Genomic DNA, 13,311 nt, shown 5'->3' with positions numbered 1-13,311 from the left:
ACAAAAAAGGAAGAAAAGAAAAAATAAGCAGATATAAACAAATGAACAAAATAAAAGCAAATTAAACGAATGTGTATAAACAGGGGATACTGATAATACAGGCACATTCCCACACACACAAATAAAGACACATACAATAGGAATACAAAATGGCTGATCATTACTAAGGAAAGGCAGAGAAAAAGAAAGAAGAAAGCAAAGGACCATTGATGAGGTCCCAGAAGTGTGATGAAAGAACTGGCTGAAATACGATTAATATAAAATGAAATTGAAGACAGTGAACAACAAATATATAGTGCATGTGTTTTTATTGGCTAAACTGGCAACATGACTATCTCCAAATACAAAAAATCTGTTTTAACATACGAATTCACATCAAGAATCTTGCAAAATGAATATATATGTGTATGTATATGTATGTATATATATATCTATATGTATAAACATAATTAAGGGATCAGCAACAGTTACTTCACCACATACCGAAGTTCAGAAATAGCAGCTAAAGTGCTGAAACTCCAACAGATAGCATTATTTGTAACTCTCAAAGGCAAAACAAGAAGAAAAAATAACGAACCTAACCAATCGTAGTTAATCATAGATGCGTTTCTGGCTTAGAAGGGAAAAACTCTTCATTTCCTCATCAGTATGATATTCCAGTTGCAAATTCGACGATGCTAGCAATTGTGCATGCATGACCGAGCGACATCATGCATCGGCACAATTTGAAACCATCTCCGAACCTACATAGGCCAGCCAGTTCTTATCCCTCCTCAAGAATTACCATGTGCGTCACAAGCAATACCGCAGAAAATCTGCGGTTTACTATCAGGGAGTGAATAATTATTACAATTAAAAGGGTAAAGGATTATCAATTCATTAATTTATTAATAAATTAATAGTTAATAATTTTTACCAAGCCCTTCGGTATGTAAACACCATTATCGGTGAAGAACTTATTTAAAAGTTCTTATACATTTATAAACATAATTAAGGGATCAGCAACAGTTGCTTCACCACATACCGAAGTTAAGAAATAGCAGCTAAAGTGCTGAAACTCCAACAGATAGCATTACTTGTAACTCACAAAGGCAAAACAAGAAGAAAAAATAATGAACCTAACCAATCGTAGTTAATCATAGACGCGTTTCTGGCTTAGAAGGGAAAAACTCTTCATTTCCTCATCAGTATGATATTCCAGTTGCAAATTCGACGATGCTAGCAATTGCTGTCTGGCCTATGTAGGTTGCCTTTGTGAGTTACAAGTAATGCTATCTGTTGGAGTTTCAGCACTTTAGCTGCTATTTCTGAACTTCGGTATGTGGTGAAGCAACTGTTGCTGATCCTTTAATTATGTTTATAAATGTATAAGAACTTTTAAATAAGTTCTTCACCGATAATGGTGTTTACATACCGACGGGCTTGGTAAAAATTATTAATTATTAATTTATTAATGAATTGATAATCCTTTACCCTTTTAATTGTAATATATCTATATGTATGTATATTTGAAGAAAAGCAACAAAAATGTATTAGGTCATAGCAGTACATACGTTTCGTACAAGCTTCATTTATTTATGTAGTGAGAACACCACATAAGATGTGCAATGAAATTGTACTCCTCAGCTGTATAATGGAAGTTCATTTCAGAAAGCCATTTTGTAAATGTGTGTAAATACATGAGTAGGAGATGAAGAGAATAACATTTTGACTGGGCTGATAATCAACAGTCTAGTGAACCAAACAGGAATTTAATTTCTATATATTCTATTTGTTCTTTCTAGAAGGAGGGGTAAAATAGCAGTAATTTCAATTTAGAGGAAGGTAGGTTAGGTAGTAGTAGTAGGGGAAGGCAGGTCAGGGGTAAATCAAGAAAGAGGAAAAAAGAGAAGAAGATAGGAAAAAAAAGAAATAGAAAAACAATACCCTTAGGAGTGCCAAGAGGAAATTTAAGGTAAGGGAATATAGGTCAAGATATTGAAGAATTAAAGGAAATTACTAAGATTATACCTATTCGTCTGTGTATTTAGAATAATTCAAACATCTAAAATATAAAAAAATTAAAACCATAGAGAACATTAATAGTTAAATTAGAATAAGATATACATCTATGTGGGGTAGTAGAAGAGAGATATTATTTATAAGAAAACCATAAGAAAAGATATCAATGGCCAAAACAAATCAAAGTAAAAGGGGGGGGGGGAGAAGGAGAAGGAATAAAGTTAGAAAATCAGGACTAAACTAAGAGTATTAAAGCTATGGTGTCAAAAAAGATATGGTAGAAGAGACTTAGAGTTAGCTAGAGAAATGTAGGAATATTATCAGTGGGTTGGGAAAGGTTAAAATATATTCCAAATTTTATACTTTAAAGCTATAACTTAAATAAAGTAGTTAATAGTCTGAGAAACGAAAGCAGTTAAAATAATATATTACTAATAAGATTTATTTTTTTAAATATTTAAAGGTGCGAGAGTAACCCTAAGGTCAGATCTATTGTTAATTAAATTAGGATTATCCTTAAGTTTAAAAATTTCATAAATTTCCATTGAGCACAGTCCACAGCCGTATTTACTATTTCTATAGGGTTGTGCCCTCTTGATGATTTCCCATTTAAGGTTAAAATCAATACCATTATCCTTCAATTCCCAAATTTTACTAGATAATGACATGCTATTGGCCTTATGTTTAAGTCTAAACAATGATAAGTGACTGTATAATCGCTGTTTAAGATTGATTGTGCAACCAGCATAAATGTAATTATTAGTTGGAGTAGTTACTGTACATTTATAGACCATGTTACGGGCTAGACAACGGCCCAATAACGGGCAATGGGCCTTAATTCTACAATTGCAATTAAGGGGATTATTAGCTATATATATATTATTATGTTGATTGTTAATACAATTATCATAATTGATTATATCAATATTGTTGGTTGTATTACTGGATATGCAATTGATATAGTTTGAGCTAGGAAGATTTATCTCATCAACTATGTTAACAGTTGAAGTGTTATTATGTTCATTAAGTTGATTAAGATTAATGTTTAAGGGGTTAGATGTGTTGTAATCAGTTTCATAATAACTGTTTTGAGTATTATCATCACTACCATTTAAATGGTCATTAGAATTATTGTTGTTATTTATTGAATTATTATTGGGATTTTCATTGTGAATTTCTTCACTAGTATTCACTGTATTATTGGTATTATCATATACATGATTATTGGTAGCATTGGTATTATTAATTGCCTGGTAGTTATCTATATTTCCATTAATAATAAGACAATTCTTATTTTCAAGGGTCCTAGCTAATTCTATGTTCTTTTTAGAAAGAAGAACAAATAGAATATATAGAAATTAAATTCCTGTTTTGTTCACTAGACTGTTGATTATCAGCCCAGTCAAGATGTTATTCTCTTCATCTCCTACTCATGTATTTACACAAATTTATAAAACGGCTTTCTGAAATGAACTTCCATTATGCAGCTGAGGAGTACAATTTCATTGCACATCTTATGTGGTGTTCTCACTACATAAATAAATGAAGCTTGTACAAAACGTACATACTGCTATGACCTAATACATTTTTGTTGCTTTTGTCCATGTTGTGTGTGATGATATTTACGAGTGAATGACTTCACAAGTAGAAAAATAAGGAGAGGTAATTGGTTATCATTATTATTGTTATTGTTGTGAACAAGGGAGATAACTGTTCAGCTTTCGGTAAGGGGAGGGGAATATATATGTACACACACTAAAAAAAAGGTTTTGAAAAACATGTTTAGTGAGGGGATTTATGTACAGTGATGTACAGTGATGTAATCGTGAATTGAAATATGTAAAAAGATAAAAGTTGGTTATGCATGCATATTAAGACGTGTTCTGTATTTTTCAATGAATAAAGTTTCTTTATTTAAACGTTCTTGTGGAGAGATTGTGTCTTTGCACTGGTAGAAAGGGAAGACTGTGAAATTTTGTTTGATGTTATCTGCACATCTTTCTATATGTTCACTGAGAGGAATTTGCCTGTATTGCGGGGAAACAGATTTGCTCTTTATGTAGAGTGGTTCTCCTTCTCAAGGTCATATTCGTCTGTCCAATATAGTTGTGTACACAACCCAAGCAGGTTATTACATAAATTAGGTTCTCAGAGGCACAAGTGAAACCAGTTTTAATTGTGATTCTCTGTCCTTGTTTGTAAAGGAAATCTGAGCCTTCAAGCAAGTTGGGGCAGGTTCCAGAGTTTGGGCGTCCATGTTTTTTAACCGTTGGTTTTATGGTCATTTTGTAAAGCTTTGCATTTGTTAGCAGTCTCTTTAGTGACTTGTGTTGCTTTTTGCATTTGATGAGTTTGTGATTTTCAGGATGTCGTTCATTTTTGGATCTCTAGTTAGTAAAGGAAGATTTTGCACAAGAGTGTTGAATGCCTCACTATTTCTGTGGTTATGTGTTGATATAAATAGTAGTCTTTTGAGATGTGGTGTGGTGTTCTATTTTGTTGTTCTTAGTGATTTTATGTCTAATTTTTTAGCATGTTTAATTCCCTCATCTATAAGTGAGGGTGGATATTGTCTTTCAGTAAGTGTTGTTTTGAGGTCTTGAAGACGAAGGCCCCGAGTTGTTCTAACAGACACTATTGTGCAAATCCTTTTTGCCAAATTGAAAGGGATATTTATTTTGATGTGTTTCGGGTGCTATGAGCTTGCATACTTAATTCTTCTACATGGAAAAGCCTGACAGAAATAAAACAGACTACACCACAAACTTCAAATGTAAAAAAATCTAGAAAATTGAGAAAAATTGTATTACATGCATATAAGAAGGGATGACCACTGAGTGGACATCCAATATGCTTCAAAGAGATGATCTCTTTCTAGCATATCAGATTTATCATAGTCCTCCAGGCGATAACACAGGAATTCAAGATAGGATGCCCCTGAGAGCTCCTCTATGCTGATAAGACGAAAGTCCTAATAAGTAGGAAGGCAGATAAAACACAAACCCCTTCAGGTAGATGGCCCTGCTCAATCTGTAGAAAAGGCGTAGGTAGAAACTCTATAAGATGCACCCAATGCAAGCTATGGACACATAAGAGGTGCAGCAATATCAAAGGAAGGTTAACTAGGAAGTTAGTTTTTGTATGTAGCAAATGTTCAGGAGCAATAAACACTGTAAATGTGCAGAAAACAACTTCTGCCACATTCCAGGGAGAAAAACTAGAAGTGGTTGATAGCTTCCACTATCTAGGTGACCAAGTTAGTAGTGGGGGAGGGTGCACTGAAAGTGTAGCTGCTAGAATAAGAATAGCCTGGGCAAAGTTCAGAGAGCTCTTACCTCTGCTAGTGACAAACAGTCTCTCTCTCAGAATAAAAGGCAGACTGTATGACGCATGTGTACGAACAGCCATGCTTCATGGCAGTGAAACATGGGCCGTGACTGCTGAAGACATGTGTAGGCTCGCAAGGAATGAAGCCAGTATGCTCCGATGGATATGTAATGTTAGTGTGCATACTAGACAGAGTGTAAGTACTTTGAGAGAAAAGTTGAACATTAGAAGCATCAGTTGTGGTGTGCAAGAGAGACGATTGCGCTGGTATGGTCATGTGGCGAGAATGGATGAGGATAGCTGTGTGAAAAAGTGCCACACCCTAGCGGTTGAGGGAACCTGTGGAAGAGGTAGGCCCAGGAAGACCTGGGATGAGGTGATGAGGCAAGATCTTCGAACATTGGGCCTCACCGAGGCGATGACTTCTGACCGAGACCTTTGGAAATATGCTGTGCTTGAGAAGACCCGGCAAGCCAAGTGAGACCTAAATCCAAGGCCTCTGCCAGGGGTGTAGCCAGCCCACTTATGCGTACCTTTCCTTCATTGCGAAGACCTGTTGGGGCAAGCGAAAGCAAAATCGTGATGGCACCTGTGTCCAACGTCGCCTTTGTGGCACTTGTGCCAGTGGCATGTGTAAAGACTTTCGAGCGAGATCGTTGCCAGTGCCGCTGAACTGGCTCCTGTGCAGGTGGCACATAAAATACACCATTTTGAGCGTGGCTGTTGCCAGTACCGCCTGACTGACCTTTGTGCCAGTGGCACGTAAAAGCACCCACTACACACTCAGAGTGGTTGGAGTTAGGAAGGGCATCCAGCTGTAGAAATACTGCTAAATCAGATTGGAACCTGGTGTAGCCATCTGGTTCACCAGTCCTCTGTCAAATCGTCCAACCCATGCTAGCATGGAAAGCGGACGTTAAACGATGATGATGATGATGATGGTTTATATGTATGTACATATATGTGTGTGAGTGTGTGTATGTTCATATATATATGTATGTATATATATATACATGTGTGTATGTATATCATCATAAATATAAGGGATTAGCAATTGAGTTGCTTCTCCAACATACTGAAAATTTAGAAATAGCAGTCAAAGAACTACTGATTCTAAACTACAAATTTTTCTCTAAAACGGATGGCGATATTTATGGCACACATAGAACAAAAAACCGGAGGGAAAAGCATAAACAAAACAAGTCTTTAGTTAATTGGGTACGAATCGTTTCATGGTTAAGTGAATGAAAATTTCACTATTCCAATCTTCAGCCCAAATATTCTGATAAATTTGAAAGTGTCTCTAAAAAAATTCACGGTAATCTTTGGCCATGCGACACCAAAAATCAACGATAAGAAAGACACTTACGAATTCATCGGCTAGTGAGTTCAGGCATCCCACCCCAAAGAAATCCATTCCATGTGCGTCACAAATAGTCCCGTATGAAAAGAAGTCCCGTGTGGAGGGATTACGGTTTAACCATCTAACTTAGAGATATCAAATATAAAATATACAAGAAGTGAGGGCAGGGAATCGTCAATTAATAATAGAATTAATAATTAACAATTTTGCCAAGTAGTTCAGTATGAAAAAAACCTTTATCGGTAAGACCATTTATCATCATAAATATAAGGGATTAGCAATTGAGTTGCTTCTCCAACATACTGAAAATTTAGAAATAGCAGTCAAAGAACTACTGATTCTAAACTACAAATTTTTCTCTAAAACGGATGGCGATATTTATGGCACACATAGAACAAAAAACCGGAGGGAAAAGCATAAACAAAACAAGTCTTTAGTTAATTGGGTAAGTACAGAGCATTGAAAGAGTCTATAATATGATGTTAGAAGAATGTTCAGACACAAGGATGATAAATACCAGTTCGTAGTCAATGTACACAGTATTTGAAATGCTGTATCAAGAAGTTGAGGCTGCAATGCAGAGCCAGGGAGAGGCACATGTCATATAAGAAGTCGTGGCTACAATGCTGTTGTCGGTCTCTTGTTACAGGAATTCTTGCAGATTGTATTTGCTGTTAACAATGGTGAAGTAATTCACAAACAGCATGGAGATAGAACCTGTACGAGTGCTGCTGGTTGCTGTGTACGTAGCAAGAAGTTGATGTCATTAAGAAAATGATGGTGGTGACAGAGATGGAGGTCCTGAATGCTGCTGGACGAAGTGTTGATGAGTCTCCATGTGGCTGCTGTTGTGTCACCGCTGGAACTGGCTGTGTGCTCTGTGGTCAGTGGCTAGACCTCAGAAGGCCTGAAGTTGAAAGACCTTGAGACAGTGTGAAGCTAGCGTTTTATACAACGCAGTTGGCCCACCGAAGGTTTAGAAAAGACTGTCTCACATGACCTTATCTGAAGGCTGCGATTGGTTGAGTTGCATCTTGGCACACAATAGAGCAAGTGACAAATTGCGCCAATACTAACCAATCATAGTAGTAGACACAACAGGGTCCAAAGGTGCAGCCGAAGGCTAGCTGTTATCTACTACGTCCGTATTCATGTATATGTAACAGAGAGAGAGAGAGGAATTTCCCTTAAGTTGTTCGCTATAATATCAAAGCAGTCATTTGTTTTAATTGGTTGAATCAATCATAATTTCCCTCTTTTTTGTCTCTCTCTCTTTCTTTCCCCCTCCCTCCAGCCACATGACCTGTACATTATTCTGTTATCAGCCAAGAATGTCACTTACCTCAGTATCTGCTGCAGTTAATGTGGGGAACTGGCAGAATTGTTAGTATACCAGGCAAAATGTTTAGTGGCATTTCATCCATCTTTACATTCTGAGTTCAAATTCTGCCTAACTCAACTTTGCCTTTCATTCATTGAAATAAGTACTGGTTGAGCGCTGGGGTCGATGTAATCAACTTACCCCCTCCCCCAAATTACTGGCCTTGTGCCAAAATTTGAAACCAATATTTGCTGCAGTATTTTCTTTTTACTTATTAGTAATCTTTTATGATCACAAAATGAAAGATCAAACATGACACCCTTCAAGGTTCATCATCATTTAACACATTTTCCTCCATATTGAATGATTTAACAGGAATTGGCCATCCAGAGAGCTGTTCCAGGTGCTTCTGCCTGTTTTGGCATGGTTTTACAGCTGGATACTCATGTGGAACATGTTGAATATAGGCACTTCACCCTCTTCCACACACTTTTTGGTTTTCTCAAAATCTCTTTGGGTTCTTCTTTTTAACATCAAAACATTTTAATTTCTTAAATTTTCTCCTCACCAAAAAAAAAAAAAATAAATAAATAAAGATATGGTTTTCAACTCATTTTGAAATTTCATTCTTTTGGAGGAATTCCATGTTTTAAGATAGTAAAATGATTATTTTGATAAGAAAAAGGTGTTTTATAAAATTTTAATTTCCTTTGACTGATTGCTTACAGTTAATTTCTACTTTCATTTTGTGGTCATAAAATGAAGAAATACCATTCATTTATTGTTATTCTTTGACTTGTTTCAGTCATTTGACTGTGACTATGCTGGGGCATAAGCTTCTATGGTTTAGTCAACTAAATCAATTCTAAGTTAATTTGATTTGTCAGTCTTTTTTTGGTGAACTGCTAAGTTACATGGATCAGTGTGACACATGATGGACATAGCCAGAGTTTCAACTGAATGTTTCTCATCTATTAAGAAAAATACCATTTGCTGAATAAATTGTGGAAAATCACAACAAAATTAAACTAAATATCAGATGAATAATTCTATTGACAGGGAGCTGTGGGTTGCAGGTTTCTTCATTCTCCCTTATTGGTTACATATTTGGTGTGAGACTAAGTTGGCTCTTTAAATTAGTTGTACTTCATTTGGCAGGGTTCTATGACTTACCTTCTTTTTATTGTTCTGGAATGCAGAATACAGTTCTTTTAACAGTTATAGATTAAACGTTTTGGATTTTTTCCCCTTTTTTGTTTATTATTCTATCAGGATTCTAGTTTTTGGAAATCCACCCAAATGCAACCAAGTATAAAAATTTCAAAGCCAGTCATGGGTGAACTGTTTAATAAAAAAAAAACAAAACATTGATTTTCATTGTTTTCTAGCAAAAACTCATCAGAATATGATACAGGACTATGAAGTTACAAAAAAGTTGTATCCCTAGTGCATACAGCACAGTGAGATTTGTAACCAGGTTTTGGGTAGGTGTTCTGCTAGCTATGAGCAGGTCTTCTTGAGCATGGCTGAGCACCAACCCTCCCAACCCATTGTCATTTCCTCTGTAAGGCTCCGCATCTTGAGGTCAGCTTTCACAACCTCATCCCATACTGCTTGGCAAAGATCTCTAATAGCATTTACTAAGACATTTGAAGATGATGCAATACTACTATTTAGTGAGTGCATCATCTTTATGAAACAAACATTTAGTATTGCATTATCTTTGAAGGAATGATGAAACATTGCATTATAATTCAACAAGTATAAAACAGTGACAGCTTGCCAACTATTTATTTTTCCTTTGGTTTTATAATTGTAATCCTTCTATGAAATATCAAGGTATCAAAAGCTAAGCCTTGAAGAGATTTCACAATTATTATCCAATTTAAATAAAAAATGGAAAAAATTATTTGTGATGAATCTTCTTTTCCTGAAGGTGATAATGAAAGTGATCTTGTCAGTATTACTTATTCAGAATCGGATATGATGACAACAATGCTGACATAAAGTGGAATTCCAGAAGTGGAATTTTGTGTAGATCCATGTGGGTTAAAATCCTGATGTAGTAAACATCCAAAGGAAAAAGACATGAGCATATCAACATTCAATAACAGATTGGTAGCGAAGGGTGGCTATTAAGTGGTAAAAGGAAAGAAAAGTAAATAAATAGAAAGAGAGGTAGTTGGAGTGAGGGGGGGATTTAGGGATTGGCTTTAGGATGAAGTAAGGTGTACAGGTATATGGTGACTAAGAATATTGTGTAGGTCTACCCCTATACAACTGTATTGAATAGGAAAGGAAGGCCTTGGTGACTAGTAAAAATAGTAGAGTTATTAACAAAGTGTAGAAAATTTAATAAATTAGTAGAATTGCACATATCGTTTATATAGATAAGGAAGAGTAATGGGCCCTGGGGTACTCCTAGCTTATAGTGGATAATGGTGATTTTGATGTTTCAACAGAAACATACTATTCACGCTGAGAGATATGATCTAAACCAATTGTTAGGAACTCCATATGCTTAAGTTTGGCCAACAATATAACTGAATGTACAGAATCAAAAGCTTTACTGATATTAAAGTAAAGTGCAAGGAAATATTTAGAGATGTTTAGTGAACTGTAGGTATAATCTAGAAATTCAAGGATTGCATCAGCAGTACGTAAGTTTTCTCTAAAGTCAAATTGGTGATTTGATAGTATTTTGTTAAGATTGAGAAATGACTAGTCACTTGTGCATTAACTTTTCAAAATTCTTCGAGAGAGTGGATATAGGTCTGTTGTTACTTACATATAGGATATAGGTCTGTTTTATAGACTGGAATGACACATACCATTTTTAGACAGTCAAGGAATACACCTTGTGCAACTGATTCAGAAAAGAGCATTGCAATAGTAAGTTGACTATGTCAACAATCTGTTTGTAGATATATGAAGGGATATTTTCATTTGAGTCTGGTTTATTTTTAAGGGAGTTTATAACAGCTCTCACTTCGTCTGGGGAAGAAGAAAATGCAAAGAAGTTTGGGTTACTAGGGTCCATGTAGGACAATGAGTGGGGGATCTGATTGTTAAGGTTTGTAGCTAAATTAGAGAAGTAATTATTGAAGGTGCAGGCTATATCATAAGGGTTAGTAAGTGATTTATTATCCTGTAAAATTTCATGAATCATATGTTTCTTTTTTTGATTGTTTGTAAGTGTGTTTATTGTTTACCATGTTTTTGCATCACCAAGGTTTGCATGAAATTTATTTTGAAAATATTTATATTTAGCCCGTTTTATAATTGTAGTGAGTAGTGTTTTATAAGTGTTATAATTCTGAAAGGTTATTTGACCATTTTCGTATTGGCTAAAGAGCGCATACTTTTTATTAATACAATTTCAAATACCACTTGTTAACCATGGTTTGAGATAAAAATTAGGAGATATTTGTTTTGATCGAATAGGGAAGTCCATATTGTATATTTCAGAGAAGGTTGTGATAAAAATTTCCATTTTAACATTAATGTCTGAAATAGGAAGAGTTATAAAATTAGAAGTAAACACCTGAAGAGACTTTATCTAAAGTGGTCAGGCTATGAAGAGACTTTTATCTAAAGTGGTCTGGCTATGATCATGGTTATATTTTATTACTGGTTCATGTAAATATCCTTTGAGATTGAATAAGGTAAACGTAGGAGAATGTTCAGTTATTTCTACGTCAAAAACTCCAGAATGAGTTTTGGAAAGTTGATTACACCATATTTGATCTGGACATGAATTGGAAGTTGCTTGATTTCCGGTATTAGTAGGATTTAAGATGTCAATGTTAAAATCACCTGATATGACTGTGGTGTGGTTCAGATTACAGGAGGACAGATTATTTGATAGATGCACAAAATGTGTCATGATGAATCAGAACAATTTGTGTTGAAGAAAAAGAACAATAAGAGAACTAGAAAAGCACACAGAGAGCACAGACCTCTGCCAAGCAGCTCATTTCCACCCATATACACGCATGCTAAAAATCGCCCAGTTTCCCAAACCAATGCCAGCAAAACATAACCTCCTTGGCAGGGTTAAAAAAAAATAACACAGCCATATGGTATAAAAAAAAAACTTTAAAAACAGGAATCATCTGAAGCAGTTATAATACATCAATGACAACAGCAAGCTAGTTTCACAGCGGTGGTGGAGAGAACAAAGCCTGAGATTTCTGAGTCGATCTCAATAGTCAAGGCTTGTCATGTCATCTTCCACAGACCTCCATCAAGCAGCTCATTTTAAGATAGATATGCGAGTAAAATTACTAATAGAGAAACGAAAATAAACTTAGGAAACAGAAATGCCACCATAGGTGAAGTGGAAATGATGAACGTGTTTTCAAGGGAGATAATCAAAGAACATAACATTGTAATATTTCATGTAAAGTAAATATAACAAATGAAAAACCCTTCAAGAATCCACAAAAATTTACAGATCACTACCAAAATTTTATCATCTGTTCCTTGTGTCATTACCAACTTTTCGTGCAAGTTTCATCAAATACCATTCACAACTTTTTGAGTTATTTTGCACACAGACGGACAAACCAACGCCAACAAAAACATAACCTCCTTCCTTAGCAAAGGTAATTAAATCCTGCAATCAACAGACACATTTGCCCAATCTCAGGAAAAAATTTAAATTATCAGTATCCCCATTGTGACTTCATCGCGGAAACATATATGTATACAAACTTCGTGTTGACAACCTAACACAACAACCATTCTATACAGGTATATATACAAGTATGTAAATGTGTATATATATATATATAAATGCAATTATGTAAACACTTCTGTTAGTTTGAATCTGGCATCATTGTGAAAGTTAGTAATTGATGTATATTGATAAAGGTATAAATTTGAGCAAAGTCGACTCCAACATCAGGACCGACTTCATGCAAGCATGAAGGCACATTGGCAAAATGCTGCTCTTCTAAATGGAAACCTTACCTGCCATTGTGGTTTTCTGGCACAAAGCAAAGTAGGCCTTGCTGTCCACTCAATAAAACACATAGTAAATGATTCACAAGCACTCTCAACTTGTTTCATTTGCCAAAAGGTTTGCAAGGCACCAGTAGGCCTCAAGAAACACATTCGTATCCTTAGAATATGATTAATGCTTTATTTTACTAAACCCTCATTTGTCATTCACAACAAGTGAATCCATCATCATCATCATTATCATCATCATGCTTTTTATGTACCACCAGCATGGGGACTAGTCAGGTGGTCCTGGCATCGATCACATTCGGATAGTGCTTTTTATGTGCCAGTC

This window comes from Octopus bimaculoides, chromosome 3 (genome assembly GCF_046866305.1).
Source record: "Octopus bimaculoides isolate indiv1 chromosome 3, ASM4686630v1, whole genome shotgun sequence".
Taxonomy (NCBI): domain Eukaryota; kingdom Metazoa; phylum Mollusca; class Cephalopoda; order Octopoda; family Octopodidae; genus Octopus; species Octopus bimaculoides.
The sequence above is the reverse complement of the archived record's forward strand: the minus strand, read 5'-3'. Positions refer to the sequence as shown.